This window comes from Macrobrachium rosenbergii, chromosome 52, assembly GCF_040412425.1.
Source record: "Macrobrachium rosenbergii isolate ZJJX-2024 chromosome 52, ASM4041242v1, whole genome shotgun sequence".
Lineage (NCBI taxonomy): Eukaryota > Metazoa > Arthropoda > Malacostraca > Decapoda > Palaemonidae > Macrobrachium > Macrobrachium rosenbergii.
Genome location: NC_089792.1, coordinates 8,958,215 through 8,977,897, shown reverse-complemented (window position 1 = coordinate 8,977,897; position 19,683 = coordinate 8,958,215). Strand labels below are relative to the sequence as shown.

General features: G+C 38.9%; 2 long non-coding RNA genes across 4 annotated transcripts in view; one reads left to right on the top strand and one right to left on the bottom strand.

The window, feature by feature from the left end:
- Positions 1-13,954, top strand: part of LOC136833668 (uncharacterized) — a 73,397-nt gene extending 59,443 nt beyond the window's left edge. For all 3 annotated transcript variants that reach the window (XR_010851555.1, XR_010851554.1, XR_010851553.1), the window contains exon 5: positions 9,804-13,954. This is a non-coding gene — a long non-coding RNA (uncharacterized lncRNA). The remainder of the gene's footprint in view (positions 1-9,803) is intronic.
- LOC136833669 (uncharacterized) overlaps positions 6,910-19,683 on the bottom strand; it is a 629,485-nt gene continuing 616,711 nt past the window's right edge. Inside the window, exon 3 of the long non-coding RNA XR_010851556.1 lies at positions 6,910-7,564. This is a non-coding gene — a long non-coding RNA (uncharacterized lncRNA). The remainder of the gene's footprint in view (positions 7,565-19,683) is intronic.

Below are 19,683 nucleotides of genomic sequence, written 5' to 3'. Positions count from 1 at the left end.
CGGTTATAGGCACCAGGCGGAACTTCTATATATTTTAGATTGTGTGTCTCACAGTTTAAAGTTTATTCTTCCTTGAATACTCGTTCAGTACAAAGCTCTACCTGATAAGCTTAGAGCTTTAAGAGTGTATTTTCTTATTTGCATTTCTATAAATATAATTATATTTACCGTTACTTTCATATTAAATTTTGTAAATAATATGTAACACCTATTGCGAAATGACTCTATGCTGGTGAATTTGACTTTTCTTTTGATGACGCTCAGTTATCAGATGGATGGATGGATTCAGATTTAACCAATAGCTAGCTGGCACGGGCCCCTGCTCCCAGAGCAGCCGTAACAGTGATTAGAAAGTCCAGGAATGGATTGAGAAACTAGGAAAACATAGCAGGTTACGATGAATTTACACAGGCCTGCTGTGAAAGAAAAGTATTTTATATGTCAAGATTTACGGTTAAAATCATTTGAAGTAAACTGTAAAAAAAAAATTAAAACATTACTTTCTCTTTTCGGCGAGTCTCGGTACCATCTAATCTTAACATGTTACGCTGTTCAGCGTAAAATCGAGTGAAGTAAAAAAAAAAAAAAAAAAAAAAAAAAAAGTGGACCTTTAAAGAGATGGACCTTAACATTGTGTCTTAAAAAGGGAATTCCTGTCATGTGTTCCTTTTAATCTTATATATTTTTTTTTATAGAAGACTTACCTCTACAGAAATGTATATATCCCGTGTTTCCTATAATGCAGCGTTTTTCAAACTTTTTTTTTTTTTTTTACTGCGACGCACAGCGAGAACCGCATTTTCCAGTTGGACCCATTATACCCACATTTAATAAATCAAAGACAAAACTCTTTTCACAAGGCTCATTTATTTAGCAATATACAATTTATATGTATATTTCTTATATTCCGCACATATTGGAACTGTATGTATCTATTTGTAGGAATCTAAAAATATTATTTTTAGAAAAATAAATTTAAAGGAAATTCCGACACAAAGATGAAGTAAATAATAATTGAAAAAAAAAATGTCATTTAATAAGATGGACGTGCTTGTTTGTTCATAAGCAGCTGATTCCAGTCTGGAGCAGAGGAAGACATTGCTACACGCAGTGTAGAGCTTGTTTCTGTCCGTCTCTAATTTGAGTTAATGGTTGAAAATTCCAGTTCCTACAAGTTAGTAGTTGCAAAAGGCAATAATAATAGAATAGCCTTGTTACTCAGTAGTGGAGATTCCATTTGTTCTTAATCCAAAATGAGCACAAACTTAATTTCCCAAAATCTTTCTTGAGTGTGAAGGAACAACTAACATGCAGTAATTGAATTGAAAAAAAAAAGAAAAAAAAAACTTTTGCCTGTATGGACAAATAGATACAGAATCTAAAAGCATATCTAATAGAAGCATTCGAGAGAACATATCTCCGTCTACCTGGAACGGATCGTGATCTGTTGACAAACAAGAGAGATAAACTTAGTGGAAAAAAAAGTATATTACGAACTTATCTTAATGTTTATGAGTGCGGAGACTAAGTCTTAGTGAAGTTAAGAATTGTAGAGACAGAAAAAATAGGAAATTTAAAGACTAAGAAAAATATAAAAATTAATTTATGTAACAAACTGTTGACAACAAGCCATTTGATATTGGAACAAGCTTGTTTAATGATTAACGATTCAAGACGAGAGAGTGTGTGTGTTTGTCCATTGCCAGAGATGTTGACGACATCTGGTTATTAAAATTTAACCAAACTTGTTTGAAAGTTAAGGATTCAAGGAAAAAAGAGAGGGGGGGAGAGAGAGAGAGAGAGAGGCTGTCGATTGCCTTGACAAAACCTTCAGTTATTTCGACTGCGATAACATCCTTTTTGTATATGTAAGTGTAGTGCAACATGTAGAGTTGTTGGTATTTTGCACTCTGCACCCACATGCGTTATTTTTTTCTTTCCTCCTTTTTTTTTTTGGTGTGACCCATTGTATTTATCTCGCGACATTGTGTAATGATTCATTGGCGACATTGTGTAATGATTCATTGGCACAAAATTGGGTATTGCCAACTCACTCATTTATGCTTACATTATGACAAAATTGTGCAAGAGAACGTTATTGTTCCTTCTTGGAGCAATGCTGCTGACGAGATTAGATTCAGTCGTTCGTAAGTGCAATATCTCCTAACATATTCTGAAATACCGCAATATTCGTCGACCGTTCTGCTCACTTCCTCTTTCACAAATGCACACAGACAAACCAGCTTCAGCGTGCACCCGTTTAAAACGTTAATTTCATTGAGATGAAAGCATAAAAAGTAAAGGAAAAATAGAGAGAGTAGTATTTCAGATCTGAAATGATTATCGTGCTACTCGCTTTTCTTTCAAGGAATATCGCTAATAGAGAAAAAAGTCAGTGGAAATGTTTCTTGACTGCTGTATAATCCGCCCCCGAAGCTTTAGAATTCCCTTTCTATAACTCTCAAGCATTTGTTTAGCCCAGTCTCCTTTATCTGCACCGCGCATGAAAAGGCATGGCAACAATTGTTCCCGCTGCCTCATGCCACTTTTTCAGCTCGAAATGATTACGACAATTCCATGGCGATTCTTTGTTCCGTTGACGTCCCTTGCGTCCCTGGAACAAGGTGAATCTCCTACGTATCACCCAGCAACGCCACATCGCCTGGAACTTCGATATAAACGCGACGCAATCCTCCTCTCGATTCGCATTCTCTCTCATCTTAATTTCCCCCGGAATGAGAGGAGAGGACATAGTTCAATTGTAAGTGGCAATAGAATGCAGTTAATTGCTTACTGTGTTTAGCAGAATACTCCTATGGCTTTGTGCTGTCTTTCCTAATTGTGTCATACATTGTTTTATGCTCGCATTTAAATGTATCTTTTAATCTAATTCCTGTCACCGAATGGGCTGAGCTGTTTGTAGGATGAGAATTAGACGTCTCTTTTAAAGGGAGATAGAGGTACACTATAACTAAATATCCTGAATTTTTAGTGTATTTTTTCCATTTCGTTATCAGTGAAGGACAAGAAAGTCTCATCATAATCCCCGAATCACAAGATAAAGAAGCAGACCGTCGGGGAACAGCTGACAGTTACGGAAAATATTATTACGTTCCTCTTACTTAGAAACAGAGTTCCTATTTCTTTTATGGCATGGCATGTACAAAGAACGTCGCTACATTATCTTGTTCGAACTGTTCAAGAACAGAAGAAACGTTTCTTGCAGCGGAAAAAATGACCTAGAAAGCAATTGCCCGTAAGCCTTTATGCGGTCATTAATCTTACTGGTGCTCTTTGCCGCTTGCCCTTTCTCGGTGATAAAATCGTTGCTGGAAAAAGGAGCAATATAGATTTTAAGTTTTTCTGGCAAGGACATATCAAAGTAAACTTCGTAACTTTCTGTCTTGTCTCTTTTAAGTTCATTATGGAAATTAGTATTCCGGAAAATAAATACAAATAGTAATTCCATCCGAGACCATTTTCATTTAAAGTACTTTTAAGTTTGGTGGTTTCAGCCCTCCCACAGGTAACCCCAAACCCCAACCATGACGTCACTCATGGCAGTAACCATCCAGTAGGTGGTCTCGCTATCCGCCCCTTGATGGGGAGCGAACGCTGGTCCCCGAGATTACGAGGCCAACACGTTACCAACTGTAGTGGACCTTTAAATTCTTCATAAACCTTTAATTCTAGGGATCACAGCGATGAGAGAGGGCTGCAATTTGACATGTTTGATGATTGGAGACTGGATGATCAACATACTAATTTGCAGCCGTAACCACTAAGCTGTATTCGTCAGGTGTTGAATCTTTCCTTTTATTCCATTACTTTAATTGATGGTCAGTGACTGGATGATACTACTTCATGAGTATGTAACATGATGCTACATTTACAGTGCTTTCCAAAGAAATGACAAGCATTAATGATACTAGTGAACTCCCAGCAGATTCTAAATAAATATTTCTGCCCAAAAAGCAATAAAGAATTATAAATACTTGGCTATGATGGTGAAGGTGGGTCTATTCCAGTGCCAGTGTATGTATCAATTCGACAGATAAAGGTACATATGAGCGGGAGTCGACTTATCGGAATGTCATCATTTCTTTTTCATGTGGATCTAGGCTTTGTAATGTGAAGCGTTTCCAAATTGTGGAGTAATCAAGAAGTTGAGAGGGCATTGCAATATATATATATATATATGTGGAGTAATCAAGAAGTTGAGAGGGCATCATAATATATATATATATATATTATATAATATATATATATATTATATATATATATATATATATATATATATATATATATATATATATATATATATAAAATTTGGCACATGGCCACCATTTGACCCAATTTAGATAATAGGGTGGGTTTCAAACCTGTAACCCCTTCCCATCCCTTTGTAACTTCCGTGGTAACCGCTTGACCGATATAGACAAAATTTGCCACATGGCCATCATTTGACCCAACGTAGATAATAGGGTAGGTTTCAAATCCGTACCCCCCTAAATTGCATAATAATGGGGGAAATATTGAAATATGTTGGACCCCTGCCCATGTAGGGATTAAAGGAAATGAAGAGGCTGATAAAGCAGCTAAAGAAGCGGTCCACATGACAAGAGCAAATGTAAACATCCCTATTAGTGACTATAAAAGATATATAAAAACAATCATTGTAAGTAGATGGCAAAATATTTGGAATGAAGAACCTGAGAATAATAAATTATAACATAAAATCCAGTGTTGGATGATGAAGTAAATCCTATCTGAGAGGGAGATAGGCACAAGTAATTCTAATTCTGACTCGTCTTCGAATAGGCCATACTCGTTTGACACATAGACACTTAGTGAACAGTCCACATGGCCCTCCTCCCGAATGGCCAGAGTGCAGTGTTGATGACAGTCAAGCTTGGATTATGTGAATGTCCAAAATATAACTGTAGCAGTTATCAAATTCTGGAAGTAGATCAGTGAAGGAGATTGTCAGAATCTTCTACATTTTCGGCAATTCCGATTTTAATGTTCATGAGGAACTGTGATTTTTAATTAATAAAATATAAAAAAAGTAAACAGTAAAAATACGAAAACCCATAGGGCGTGTAATGAATTTTAAAACAAAATTGTTAAATGTTACTTTACTTATTGTGAATTTTAATATACCTTTTTAGTGAGTATAAATGTATTTATTGTGTGAGTGTGTTCCACTATGAGAGCGTATGCCTTTCTGCAGTTTTTACTTTCACTTTCACTTATTCATCAGTATGCCTTTGTGCAGTTTTTAATTTCATTTTCACTCATTCATCACTGACCTATTTGGTCCCAGTATTAGGCCTCTGGCCTAGACCTGGCATTTCATTCAAATCCTTCGGGCCAGCCTTGAGAGCTGATAGTCAGCTCAGTGGTCTGGTAATAATCTGGGACTCTTTTTACAAGTCTTGCCTTAGAATACGGACAGTATCGTGACTTCCACACCCCCCCGCCACCATACCTGAAATTGTGGCTTCTTCATGGTCGAAGTTATCAAATGCACCAATTGTGAAATTGGATGGGTTAAAAATGGCCCGGAAAAGGAACATGATTCTTACTTACTTGACTGCAATATGACGCAATGTCTGAGTGGTATCTCATTATTTCATCATAGTTAATGACCAGTCCAAATCGATTTAAACTAGAAATGAGAGTTTCGGACCTGGATACACTATAAATGGCTTCAGAATTCATCATGTGTAATGGGGGGTACGTTTTATACCATTATGAACACAATTTGATAAACAGCTAATATTTTCCTCGTCTTTGAGGAATATGGTTCAGTGTCCTCTTGACATGCAGCACTGATGTAACTGGTTCTTGCCTCAAGGTCAACATTAAAAAGGGTTGAGAAGAAATCTCTAATCTCTGATGGAATCACAGTGTTGTCATAGGAGTTTTGTAGTTCACTGGCATCACAAAATTTATCGTTCACATCAAAACCATGTCTTAGAAAACATTCCCTTAGGATGGCACCACACTTCCTGAAGTCTACTCTTGCTTCTTTATTTTGTTGTTTTCATCCAGCTCTGTTCAAACAAGGATTTTGGACATTATCTAGTGTATCTAGTGTGTCACCAGTTTTTACAAGTTGGGAAGGCATCTGTGGTTGCAGATTTTTCTCCCTTCCAAGATAGTTTCGATTACATTGTTTATGGCAGTACAAATCAGCCGCAAGGACAGAATTTGCATCATGGAGATCACATATTCGAGTGAAGACTTCATCCTGGAGAGCTGATGCTGCTTTCAAAACCTTTTCTGCCCTAGTCTATTCGGCTATACGGTATTTTTTGTATGTATTACTGTGTTTAGCAGTTCCACATATGATGCACAGTTTGGAGAGGATATTGACATTCTCTGACAGACATGTTGGACCACTGAGGAGGATGCAATAGACCTCCTTGACCTTTGTTCCCCAGAACAACTCGGTGTACTATGTATATGCTCTTGCTGTATTTGCTCTGTCCTGACAGGCATGGATTTCTCAAGGGTTTCAAGTGTCTTGAAGAGAATATTTTTTATAGTAGTCATTGTTAACATGATACATAATTTTACTATGATTAGGGTTTCTTGTTTTAGGTGGTTTTCAGTATCCCGGGATTTCGGGACAAGTTTGATCCTTCCAGGGAAATTCCCTATGAAAACTATCTCCTGGTACTTGTTGAATTTCATACTACATATTATGCATTTTTATTCAACTGAGGAAATCTTTATGGTATATGCTGGTACTTTATCATGCTCAAAACTGAAGTTTGAACAGAGATTGATATGAATTATATGATTTTACTAACTTCGTAAGGAGTAAAATGATACGCAGCATGACAAAGTCTCTTTATTGTTGAATACATGAGCAACATTAACACATTCTTGGTGGAAAACGTCTACCGAGTAATGGTATGCTTACAGAACGGCCGCAATTTGCAACTCGTAGATCCGTAGTACTGCTCTCTCTCTCATAATTTCAGAGAGCTGAAAACGTACCGGATCCAATAAGAACATACTTTGTCAATGAGATACAATTATAAATTGCAATATATATTGAATTACAATTGCAATATATTTGAATTACGTAATTAATGAAATGGATATTAGTTTAACCTTAGGATGCATATATGTATCAATATATTTTATGTTCATGGTGTAAGAATTTTGTAAGAAACTAAACACCTGGCTGTAGTTGAACTTGTTCACTTCAGTTCTTCTTGAATCTTGAAATCTCTCTTCCCCGGGATTTTTTATACATTACATTCAATAAATTGTACAAAAAATATGAAGTGAAAATTCCGGGATTTGAAACCAAATCCCGGGAAATATGGGCTAAATATGATCAGTCTGCTTCAGACGTTCCAAACAATGTCATTTCTGACACTTGCTGCCTTGATAACCTTTGTTCTACCATTCTCCGTGCTTGATGTGTTCCGAGTTGGGCCCACCTTCTGGCAGATTATGCACTTCTCTGGATCAACTATTGCCTGCCATGGTGGGGAAACTGTCCTCTGTCGTTTTGTAGGTAGAGTAGCCATGATAGCTTTGCCTGCAAAAGAGTAATTGATATTTAATAGCAGGAAAGGAAAACAAAAAAGTTTAAAAAACCCATAAAAGGCCCAATCTCCCAACTCAACTAAGAAGATAATAAATCATAGAAATTTACCAGAGATAATCAGTTACTCAAAATAGCGAGAAGATGACTCGAAAAAGCAATTTTTCGATATTTAGCACAAAATATTAGCAGACCTACAGGGGTAATGTATATAAAAACTGAGCTCTACTGGTTTAGGAAACTTTCCAACTCACTCTTTCTTTTTCTATTCTCCATAAATAAAACAAATATTTAGGCATACATGAAAGATTTGCCTGCCAGGCGAATGATTTAGTTTCAAAGGACTAAATAACAGCCAGTAGTAAAGTCTCACCACTAATTGACCTTTGGTGACCTTGACCTTTTTCATACCATGCCAGGTTTGCATTTAAAATGTAGAATGTGTCCTAGGTTACATTTTGAGTGTTCATTCATGTCTATATGTTTCATTCTAGTTTTCCTTAATTTTTGACGCATCAGACGGAGCTAGAATTTCTCACAAATCGTTGTAGAGTAACATTATTGCCAAGTTTGAAAATGTCTACCCTTGTTAAAAATATGCCTAAAGGCATCCCCCATCAAAATCAAGTGACTTATTTCGGGGTCCTTTCAACGTCCAAAAAAAAAACCCTTGGCTCCAGGACTATTATAGATCCTCTCCATTCCCCAAAGTTATCTGTCCCAGTTATGCGATCCGTCCATCAGTTTGTCAAGTAATCCTTTCCAGGTCTTTCCCCCTCTGCAGTATTTTCCGTCCATTCTCGTCCAGTAACATCTTTCGGTGATCCCTACCACATAATACTGTCAAATACAACTTCACTTTTCTTTTTTCACTCTCCCCTCCTACGTCCGTCTCTCTCTCTCTCTCTCTCTCTCTCTCTCTCTCTCTCTCTCTCTCTCTCAATCGACCTATCAAGTACAGCATCGTTTGTCATTCTGTCCGTTCTCTCTCTCTCTCTCTCTCTCTCTCTCTCTCTCTCAATCGACCTATCAAGTACAGCATCGTTTGTCATTCTGTCCGTCCATTTCATATTCTCCATATTCTTTCCGAGTCCCCTCTTCCAAATGCTTTTACTTTTGCTGTAATATTTTTCCATTTCAATATTCATGTTACGCGTTGGCGGAAAAGTAGATTTTAATCAAGGGATCTGAATCTCTTTCCTTTGGCGGAGATTTTGTTATTGACGTCTATTCAAGGGGCGATTGGAAATAATAGTTTTGAATATCGTTGACGTTTCTCTGAATAACGTTTTACATTTTGCTATCCTGACTAAATTCTTCTCTTTAATACCCATGCAGTTCTTTGATCTTAGTTTTCCTCAATAGACTACATTCTGTTTCTATTTACATTCCTTCTTTCATATATGCTTTCCGTATACATTTTGCCGTTCACATTTATTTTTACATTCCATTCCATTCACTACATTTCTTCAGCATGTAAACAAGAAAATGTCTCTTCGGTTCGAAGACTAGTGAATAAATTTGCGTCAGAGATGAGCTAAAATGTATTACTGGTGAATATCAGTATGCGATGTTTCAAACCTCTTTTAAGCATCATGACTTTACAAAGTTAAATTTAGCCTGATAAAAAAACTTTTATTTATTCTGATAAAAAAAACTTTATTGCATCACGTTAGTATTACCATTAGATTCATTTGTTACAGCAAACCAGACACCCCGAGACACGTATAAAAAAAAGTTCTTGTTGCTCTTAACACATCCTTTACTATACATTCTCATTATTCTGTACATTTACCTCAAGAACCCAATATTATTCGTTTTGAAGATATTTTCCCAAACTTTCAGCCTTCAATAAACTGATTTTTTAAAAAGTACTCTTGGTCCATTTACCCGTAATATATTGCGGGGGTGGGGGCAACGTAACAGATTGGAATTCCTGTTGGTTTTATTTTTTCTATCTTATGAATGTGTTATAAGCATTGCCAGGAAGTGGAAAAATATTGTCGCCATTTTTTCTGTGGGTAGACTTGACCCAACACACTGTGTTAGTACCAGAATGTTACGTCTGAAGTGTTCCTGACAAATAATTAATCAATCTGAACTAACCAGTGTCTTCATTACAGAATGTCTGTTTATCAGTTTATGATCAATCGACTAATTTCTTGTTGAACTTTGCACCCACGACCCATCCAAACCAGCGCATAATATTTAGATCTCACTTTCTCCTTTTCAGGTGTTGCAGATTAAAGTGCACGAGCCATTAGGAGCAGTCACACAAGATGGAGCCCAGCACCAGCAAGAAACCAGCACCAGAAACTGATTTCAAACTGTGTATTCAGTGTCAGGAGCCTGCGCTGGTGTCGTGTCTGAACCATCAGAGGAAGCCTACTCAAAGTTCCTACAATTTGTGCGCGAAGGAGGACAGTATGGAGATGCTTATTATGCACAAATCAGTGGGCGATTGCGTGGGTACACTGCCTCCAATCTAAAAGATATGAAAGCAGAGTGGCACAGAAAATGTTATAGTCCAAGAGCTAGCAGAGATTTGTAATTACATCTCGCATACAAGAGATTTGAAATCTTAAACTTATGTACCGTCAACATAAAATCAGGGAATGACGAGTCTTGAGTTTTGGAAGTTCTGCGTTAGACAGGGGATGCTAGTCAAAGTACCCCTCAAAATCAGTTTAAATTACAGTTGACATACATCAATCAAACTAATGAAAGATTTCATTTAGCGACAGTCATTGCAGTATGTATTTCTTAAGTTGTAACTCCTGCAAAGAGGGTTTAAGACTGTTCCAAAGGGGGGACCAAATCACATTCAAGTAACTATGAATACATCAGTGAAACTTTATGGAAATATCCTGTAGACCCTTCAGATAGCAGCAGCTTGACACTTAAGACGGGTTAGAAGAGGTACTACTGATGATATCAATATTCTTACCTGCTCATCGAATCTGGCATATTTGTGTATAATTCTGTTTCAAAACTGCTACAGTGGATCTGAGAACTATTTTTCAATTCGAAATCATTAAACTGTAAGTCTATGCATAAAACTGATTTAAACAAAGCTTATGTACTTATTTTTGAAAAGGTTGTCATGGACATTGCTATCACTATGTTTGTTTTTAAGCACTATAAAAATCCGATTCTTTTCGTATGCTCTAAATATTTCTTGTAATAACTTTGTAATCCTTGTTCTACTTACTGTATTGACTCAATAATCCTTGTTTTTTCTATTTTGTTTTACAGTTATCTCTGGAAGTTCTCAGTTTCTTTATGCATAAGGTTCTTCGCTCTCCTTAGAAGGGTCTAGAGGATGTTTCCACAAAGTTTCATTGATGTGCACAAAATGTTATTTAAATGTGATTTGGTTCCCCTTTGCAGGAGAGAGTTGCAACTTAAGAATTTCTTATCTGCAATGACTTTTGCTAAATGAACTCTTTTTCATTAGTTTGATTGACTGATGTATGTCAAGATGTAATTAAAACTGATTTTGAGGGGTACTACCCTATGTCTAATGCAGAACTTGCAAAACTCAAGACTTGTCATTCCCAGATTTTATGTTGACTTAAGATTTCAAATCTCTTGTATGTGAGATGTAATTACAAATCTCTGCTAGCCTCCAGACTATTATAGACCCATATGTCCCAGCGGTCACCTTGAGCGTGCCTAGGCACGATACCAGAAAGCCTACTATGAAGGAGAGAGTCAGCATCAGACCAAGGAGGTGTGGACAGCCTTCTTCTGCAGCCATTAGTGTGTGAGACTCTTCACTTCACACATTCAGCAACATCTCCAATGCAAAGCAGTGCTGCTTTATAAGAAGACAGGAAGGAGCCAGTTCATGAGGCTGTTGGTGAAAGCAAGAATCAAATTTGGAAGGTGCCGCCATCACTAAGGACGATGCTTGTGCCATTGATGTTAGACCACCTCTCATGCTGGGTTCAGACACCAGCGAGGACAAAGCATATATGCACAGCAAGAAGCTAATGTTGGCAAAGTAGTGTCAGACATTGAGTTTGTCAATCAAGTTTGCACTTTAATGCAGGCTGGAGAAGTTGTAATCATGACAAACCTCAAGTTGGTCCACTGTAATATGCTTGAATCCAATGGTGTACACATGAAGCCATCTACATGAGGTGTCAAGGAAAACATCTCTCACGTTGTTGACGTCCGTTTCATGAAATCAAAACGGTGGAATGAGTCAGACCATGCATTCACAAGAGCTGTCTGCAATGCTGCTATGGCAAGTACTGCAAGTGACTTTAGGCAACTGTTTGAGAGTACTTCTGTACTCAGAGCTGCACTACTGCCCAGAACAAGCACCCAATGGATTTCGAAGGTGAGCAATGAAGATGCTGAACACCATGTTCCAAAGCACTATACGCAACAGCCACCACACTGTATCAATGCAAGAAATCTGTGATGGACCCCCAAAGGATAAGTCTTAATGACCAAAAAGCAAGGGACCGCTCTCTGAATGGCCTGACTGACCCAGATTTCATCTGCTTAAGGTACCACCATCCTGGAGCAGATGGGGGAGCAATTGAACCCTGCAAAAACTGCGATTCTGCATAGGACTTATCTGTGTGGCTACTTTCCAGAGGCAATCATGGGAGCAACAACTCCTGTTCTGCCAGGGACATTCAAGCCGTGGATGTCATCACATCAGACAATCAAAATGCACCTCATGATGTCCATGCCTTGGATATCAATCCATCAGATGATCATCAGGTTCCAGATGTTGGATATCAACCAACCTGTGGTTCCTGAGGGACCACAGCAGCCAACTGCCGCAGCATTCTTGCCGAGTCAACAGCCATGCAAGATCCAGAACAGCCAGTATGTCAACAGGGTGGCAGTGGCCAATGTCATAACATCCCTATCTGGACGGCCTACAACTCTCGACTGTCATGTGAAAAGCATTGGCAGAGGTTAGTGCCCTGCCTTTTTGGATAGCTGCACCTGCCCATGAATGGCAAACACTAATCACAGTCCTGAAACAGACACAACAAATCAGTTGCATGGTCATGGGACCTGACAGGAAGACAGTTATCAATTTGGTCGCGGCCAAAGAACAAGCCAAACAGCTTGAGATGACAAGGTATGATTGCAAGGGCAAGTGGGTGCTGAGACTGGGTGAGATGCATACTGTGATGGCTGCATTGTGGGCAGCTGGGAATGCCATTGAAGACAGTGGGCTTGACGAGTCTTGGAGTGAAGCTGACATCTATGGTCCAGCCACAACACTCCAAGACAGATCCCAAAAGCCAAGCACATGAGAAGAGCCCTGGAAGCACACATGAAGTCCAGCCCCTCTATGATCTCTATGTAGAAGAATTCTTCCTAGATCATCCTTATGTGAAGGAGCCATGTGTAGAGAGATGATAGCTTGACTAAAGTCATGTTCAGCACCTGCAACAAGAGATGTTGAAGGTGCAGCAAAATTTGCTAACTATCTTTGATTCACAAAGGGTACTGAAAATGATGGCTGAGTTTTAGATAAGAAAGGGATCACAAAGTTCACTCTCCAAGTTTGTGTGGACCTACATGAGGATGGTATTACTCAATTTATAAATTATACTTTCATCCATGCTACCCGTGATGGTCTTTGGGAATAGCACCTGTTGTCCCTTGATGCTCTGTGCAAGTACTTCTTTGCTCATGACAAGCAGAAGTATGCTAGGCTGGTTCCACTTTACCTTGCAGAGATGACAGCCCTTCAGAGCACAGATCCAGACATACACCAAGAGAATGGATGGAAACTTTACAGTCAACACAAGCCAGAGCTCATTCTGTGCCATTGGGGTGGATCATGCTCTTGTGCTCATCAACCGCATCATGAAAGTCACTGGAAGCCTCATGGGCATTACACAGAATGCCAGTGCTTGGGAGAGATTCTTCCTTACAGCTCCAGAGCTTAGTAGGCTTGTTGAAGAAACACATGTGATGGCTGGCTCACCAACAACTACTCATAAGGAACACTGGCTATCTGGACAAGACAGGAAGAGAACATTACTTGACTCAAGAGTGTGCTCATATCGTCCATGAATCCTATGAAATACGAGGGGTGAAGACCTTCCCAACATCATCACAAAGGTTGTGATGCCAGCTGAAGTGCAGAAAGATTTGTGCAGCCAAGAAGACATTGGGCAGCAGAAGTATAACTTTGTTGAGGAACCCATCAACACAAATGAGGTCAGTATCTGGGCCAGAATGAAGGTTCAACTGAAAATATGGAAAAGTGCAAGGAAGTCTGTGAAACACAAAGTGGTTGATCAGGTAGCAGAGCTCAAGGACAACAGATCACTACTTGCCTGCTTTTTGATTGTTGCACACTCATGCCCAGAGATATACCTCATGGAGAGCATTGGACAGTATTAGTTCACGTCCCTCCCACAAGCCTTGTTCACAGTGAGTGGTGAACTCCTACCATGCACAGACAAAAGCAAGCTGATGGCTGTACTTGAGGACCTGCCAAACAAAATTAGTATTGATCAGCAGCCAGAGGATGTAACATTGCCCCTTGACACCAAGGAAGGCAACTGTAATTGATGGAATGGCAATTGTCCAGGCAATGGGTTTGGGTCAGTCTTGTGCTCAGTGGGCTGGCCACTTCAAAGCTACAGCGCAGAGAATATGATGAGCTCCATCCTTTGACCATTATAATCGTCCCACTTCATTGAAAGAGACCACAAGGGAGAGACACCAAAGGGTGGTAAGCCCATGCTTATCATGTCACAGACAACACACCAATTGGCAAGGTGTCAGCAAAGCAGTTCCTCCTATCCAGTACTGCAACCAAACATGAACTGACAGTTTATCTTGCAAAGAAAGCTCTATGCCACTTTGAGGGTAGCCCAAGGTCTTCTTCATAGTGACTGTGGCAAGAGGGCCCTCTCAAACAAACTCCATGGATGTTCAACATCTCTGCAGCTCCCAAGAAGAATCTGACATGAGACTTATCCTGCACAGTCTGGATGCTGTTCAAAGAGGAGCAACAGAACTCTACATTCAGTCACCTGACACTTACATTTTTGTCCTTGCTATCCAGTGTTACCATCAACTCTGCAGGAACACATACTTTGTCACTGGTGTGGGGAACAAGGAGTTAGTAATCTCACTAGGACCAATAGTGAATGCACTTGGTGATGCAAAGGCTGAAGCCTTACCAGGATTTCATGCAAGGGGAAGCTGACTGGTTGGCAAGCAATTAGCAGATGCTCCAAGGAGTATCTGCATTTGCTGCCTTAGGGGCATCCGAGAAGCTGGAAGTTGACACTGAACAAGCCATTTGAGACATTTGCTTGCCAGCTCTACGAGCCTGGTAGCACTGTGGTGGATGTTGGTGAGCCTCAGATGGAAGCTTTTCACCAAGAAACAACTAGAGGCTCAAAAGCTACCTCCGATACGAGGACCCTTACATGAAGCCATTGCCCGGGCACACTACCAGGCCATGGTGTGGCATCAGGATGACATTCCACACTCTCAGCCACCACCAGCAACAACCTACAGGTGGAAGGATGAGGGGGATAGGCTAGTAACAGTACCAACAAGGGATCCTCCAGCTCCAGCCACAGCTACTCACCTCATCAAATGTGGGTGCAAGAAGACCAGCTTGCACATCACACTGTTCCTGCCGGTCAAAGGGTCTCAACTGCTCGGAGATGTGTTTGTTTGGAGCCGATGAGGAGGTGTGCAGTAATGTCAACCAGGCACTCTTAGGAATTGAAGAGGAAGAAGGAAGACCTTCCATCTAACTATAAACACAAACACTAAATGAACACGGAAGTTCTATCCTACATTAGCTGGCCAGAACCAGGTGGACCGAAAGAAGTAAATAATACATGTTTGAGTTATGAGATTATCACTGTATGTGCAGTTTAGAAGTCAAGAACAAAAAAAAAAGTTTGAGTTGTTGAAGAGTGTTTTTTCTTAAATATGTTACTTTTAGCAATATATTGGGTGTTTGCTTTGCATACAGAATGTATTTTGGGGTAATATAATTAAATTATTTAGCACAATTTAGGCCGTAATTTGAAATTGAGAGAAAAGTATAAAGAAATCACCAAAAAAAGGGGACATTTTCTTGAAGGTAAATCCTTCCAGAACACAAACCATTGGCCAAAAATTAACATTTGAAACCAACGGGAAACCACTGCCCCCCCACCCGCCACGACCAATAGCGGAAACAGGTCGATGATGAATATATATTTTTATATATCAGTAGAATACCTATTCCGGATCCATTAAGAAATTACCGAGCCTCGGCAAACCATCTGGGCTGTTGCACAAAAACCTAAATGAGTTTAATTGCCGGGAGAAAATCTTGCTTGGTAAAAATTTAACGTTAAGTGGTTGAGGAAAACTGGAAACTTCTTTAGTGCACAGAGGAGGCAAAAGTTCTTATTTTCCACCTCAGTTATATTGTATTAAAGTCAGAAATAGCAAACCGGAAGTCCATGGTAGAGACAAATACTTCCATAAAAGAGAAAAGGAATTATTTCAAAAATTAAAGGGCTCTGCTGCCATTTAGTGCTGCTGAACTTTAAACAAAAAGTTAGAATTTATAAATTAAATATCTTTGAACAAAATTTATTCACAATTACTTGAGAATAGAATACAAAAAAAACTTCAAACCAACGTTTTATCAATTTGGATTATTAAATTAAAACGCCTCATTTGCAACATAAAGATCAGTTTCCAGTCAGAATACTGATGGCGATTTGAGTACATAAATCATAATGTGAGAATGTTTAATTAAACTATAACCTTTCATGACAGTTCTTGGGTTCTTTGATATGACTGATACCTCCACAACTAAAACAATAGTAGGTCTAATCATTGCTTATGGCTTTCCTCGAAGATATATAATTATATAAATTTATATATGCCTATATACTGCCTTTTATATTAGACTCTCTCTCTCTCTCTTTGTTGTCTTGTAGCTAGGGTGAGAGCACGTCTAATAACTCGGAAACGGTTTCGGATCTTGAACAGGAAGAGGAGGGACATGTGGACGAGTTCCCTAAAAATTAAGTGTGGCTCTATTGACCACTAGACGAATGTTGGGGTAGCAACTAAGGTGGACAAAGAAAGGGACACAAAGAGAATTTTGAGGTCGTAGCAAGGTTGTGGGGAGAGAGAGAAAATTAGGTGTGGATAATAATAATGACTGTCAAAATTTATGTCGACAAAACGGGAGGGCCTCAACAAGGTAACTATCACCAAAATGTTGGGAACCTACTGTATTTATGAGATATTCTATCTATCTCCACTTATTTTTGATCTGGCCACGCTAACCAGATTATCGAGAGCAAAGAATTTTCATCCTGCTATAGATTTTGTAACATCAGAAGATACACTGAAATATTTCAGATCCACAACATACCGGAATACCTAGGTCACGTAACTCCCAGAGGGGGTAGTGCTGTCGGTGCACCTCATGCGGTGCACTGTAGGCATTACTTAAGGTTCTTTGCAGCTTGCCTTCGGACCCTAGCTGAAAACCCTTTCGTTCCTTTTACTGTACCTCCTTTCTTATTCTCTTTCTTCCATCTTATTTTCCACCCTCACATATTGATTCGTAGTGCAACTGCGAGGTTTTCCTCCTATTACACCTTTCAAACCTTTTTACTGTCAATTTCCATTTCAGCGCTGAATTACCTCATAGGTCCCAATGCTTGGCCTTTGGCCTGAATTCTATATTCAATTCAACTAGCCTACGTAACAGAAAAAGCTGGAAATAGAATTTTATTATCTTTCCGGCCTTTCTTCTTTTCATTTTAATCTATATCTCTAAAACTGTCTGCAACAGGGATTTTCCTACTCTTCGTCGAATGGAAATCAAAGGTTTCTTTCCTAAAATATCACTCACTTTGTCCCTTGGTTTTGCAGAGGAATATTGTCGTTAGATTTTCTCTCCATCCTAAAGAATTTTTATCTAGCCTTCTCGGAAGTTCTCCCTTGCAAAACAAGTAGCATACTCTGAAATGGTAATCCCAATACATTACCAGTCTGATTACTCTCCCCTGTAGGGGGGTAGATGCCGTCAGTGCACCTCATATGGAGCACTGTAGGCATTACTTAAGGTTCTTTGCAGAGTGCCTTCTGCCCCTAACTGTAATCCCTTTCGGTCATTTAACTCTACCTCTTTTATATTCTCTTTCTTCCATCTTACTTTCCACCTCTCTCCTAACAATTGATTCATATTGCAACTGCGAGGTTTTCCTCCTGTTACACCTTTCAAACCTTTTACTGTGAATTCCCGTTTCATCGCTGAATGGCCTCATAGGTCCCATTACTTGGCATCTGGCATAAATTCTATATTCAATTCAATTCAGTCTATTACTCGACTGTTCATAACTGATAATTTATAAAAGTTCAACTTTATTTCAAGAAAGATTAACTTTTGATGATGTCATACAACACCTAACACCTGGGCGTCCTTTCTCATAATTCCTGAAGATTTAATATCCCTACATTTTAGTACTCTCGGTTATTCTCAGCTTAATATGGAGTAGAAAGAGAGAATTGGAGTGGCTGGACTGCAAGGTAATGGGACCCAGAAAATAAGGGTGATGAAGTACAAGGGTCTAAGGTTGAACTGGGAGAAAACTCCACGAGTGTACTAAGAAGTAGTAGAGGTCTGCCAAGAAGATGAAGGAAAGAAGGTGGAATGGAGGTAGTGTAAAATACTAAAAACGGATGAAGCTAGCCGAAGGACGCTCCAAAAACTCTTTAGTAGAAGCATCTATTTCTATTCCCGCTTTGATTCGTGACGTTCACTCTTCGGTTTTTTTTTTTTTTTTTTACAACTTTTCAGTTCTTAAAAGATTTTCCCTGATATCTATAGTCATTTTATTTTCAAACCGATTCAAAACTTAAAATATTTTTCGAATCTTTAAACGAAGTCTTTTAAAATTTTTTGGTCTCAAATCAACTTTCAACCAAAGGAAATGGTCTCAAACAACGGAAAATAAGTGACAGAAATAACGATATTAATAAAATAGCGCTTATTTTGTTATGGCAAGTAGGCGTGGCTTACAATCATGATCTCAAGAAGAAAATACTAAGAAAGAAAACCACCCAATATATTTCGATTACAAAGCCAGTCGAGTGTCGGAGATAAATAACATCTGTAAACTGTAAATATTTTTAAACTCTACACGAATAAGCCTGTTGCTGTGAAATATTGTTTTCTGAGGTCCCGCCGCCGTTTGTGGGGGATATCATTATCGATTCAAGAACTTAGATATAAATTTAAAATGTTCATATGAATATTTTCCTTTCATATTTATACCGAACAAAAGCAATTGACTGAAACAGACAGCGCTTTTGAATCCTTGAACCATAACAGGTTATAAATAAAAGTTTCTAAAGAGAGAATGAGGGAACAAATAAAAAAATACTCATATATACATTACAGGGAAATCCCTAAGGAATTTGTGAAATGGCCAGTTCGCTTCAGGAACATTTGATCCTCGAGGGCTAGTACTAAACACAGTGAAACAGTGATTCATCTACATTGTTTCACTGTGTTTAGTACTAGCCCATGGGAGGTCAAATGTGTTTCGCCGTGTTTAGTACTAGCCCCTGGAGGATCAAATGTGCTTAGGACATCGATCCCCAGGGGCTAGTACTAAACATGTTGAATTACATTTTACCCCCCAGGGGACAGTACTAAACACAGCAAAACAGTGTAGATGAGTCACTGTTTCGACGTGTTTAGTACTAGCCCCTGGGAGATCGAATGTGTTTCGCTGTTTTTAGTACTAGCCCCTGTGGGATCAAATGTGCGTCGGACATCGATCCCCAGAGGCTAGTGCTAAACATGGTGAATTACATTTTACCCCCCAGGGAAAAGCAATAAACACGGCGAAAGAGTGTAGATAAGTCACTTTTTCGACGTGTTTAGTACTAGCCGTCGGGGATCAATGTTCCTAAACTGTGACTGAAACAGACAAACGCTTCTGAATGCATGAACCAATAACAGGTTATGAGTAAAAGTTTCTGATGAGAGAACGTGTGAACAAATTAAAGTATATTCATATAAATACTGAAAATTTCTTTAAGACGAATTCAAGTTCCCCGGCGCTCTCGTAAAA